Source organism: Propithecus coquereli, unplaced genomic scaffold (assembly GCF_000956105.1).
Source record: "Propithecus coquereli isolate 6110/MARCELLA unplaced genomic scaffold, Pcoq_1.0 Scaffold306, whole genome shotgun sequence".
Classification (NCBI taxonomy): domain Eukaryota; kingdom Metazoa; phylum Chordata; class Mammalia; order Primates; family Indriidae; genus Propithecus; species Propithecus coquereli.
Genome location: NW_012148686.1, coordinates 1746454 through 1747658, shown reverse-complemented (window position 1 = coordinate 1747658; position 1205 = coordinate 1746454). Strand labels below are relative to the sequence as shown.

At 37.6% G+C, this 1205-nt stretch overlaps 1 protein-coding gene across 1 annotated transcript in view; it reads right to left on the bottom strand.

The window, feature by feature from the left end:
• MIPEP (mitochondrial intermediate peptidase) overlaps positions 1-1205 on the bottom strand; it is a 156178-nt gene that overhangs the window by 133740 nt on the left and 21233 nt on the right. The gene's annotated exons all lie outside the window — the stretch shown is intronic.

Genomic DNA, 1205 nt, shown 5'->3' with positions numbered 1-1205 from the left:
TAATATAAATAATAATTCTATTTTTGACAGATATTTAATATCCTGACAAAAAGATGATCCTTATGGTTTTCTAATGTTTCCATGCTTTAAGATTTACATAACTTCTATTTCCATACTTTGAAATTTATGTAACTTCTAGAGTTCTATTTTATGTCTAGGTTATATAACTAATCTTTGAAATTAACAATATAAAAATACAGAATCCTCCTCTTTCCTCCCACGAATCCCTTTGTTAAGTGAGTCAGAGAACAGTGGGCTGGTTAGCTCTATTCAATATGATGCTTAAAAAGTACATTTAGACTAAAAAAAAAAAAAATAAGTATTTGAAGGGCCAATTACAAAAGATACTCAGTATTAAAAGATAGACTAAAGGACGGTCATCAATACAATTCTTACAAACGTAGAGTGAACACCCAGAAAGGAGGAAGTGCATTGTAAAGGTTCTGATTTTGCATGTGCTAGAGATGCTATGTTAGAACGATGGCGGTGAAGCAGTGAGAAGCAGACTGGAGCCCCAGAGGGCAGGGCCCTGCCATCTACTCTGTGTCCCCAGCTTGTGGCACAAGGACCTTGCTGCCACCAGGCCCGCGGCCGGTCAGTGACGAGGGCGTGAACACTGCTGGCGCAGCCGTGTAGGCCAAATCTTCAGTCACACCTTTATAACACACAGTCTCCTGAAAACAATGGGTGTTATCAAAGGGGTTGCACAAATGTTTTAAGATGAAATATAAACTATAGTCCACATAATTAGTCAGGTCTACTGGAGGACTAGGAATGAATTTTCAGTTATTCATTACAAAAACACTTGACAGGTTTCTGGACGAGGCTTCTGAGGAGCTTCAGGTGAAAGTATATAAAAATCTTGCTCGGGGGAGGGAGGTTTGATAGCTATTAACAGATTTTAAATATCTAGAAAGATACAGAAAATTCCACTTTCATGGGAAAACTAAGTTTTCAGAGACTCCAACATCTTCATAGTCCAGATTCTCTTTGCCCATCTTGTTTCTGATGTGGCCACTCATCGCCCCCTAATGGTAGCTAGTGGAATAACGTAAAGGACGACCGAGATCTGGAAATGACATTATAGCTCCAAAATTTTCCCCAAAGCTTTTGCTATGAAAAAAAATTAAAACATGATAAAAATTAATTATTTTGAAGACTTTATCACTTGGTAAAATCCCTGGAAAAATAAAAACTGAGTTCAC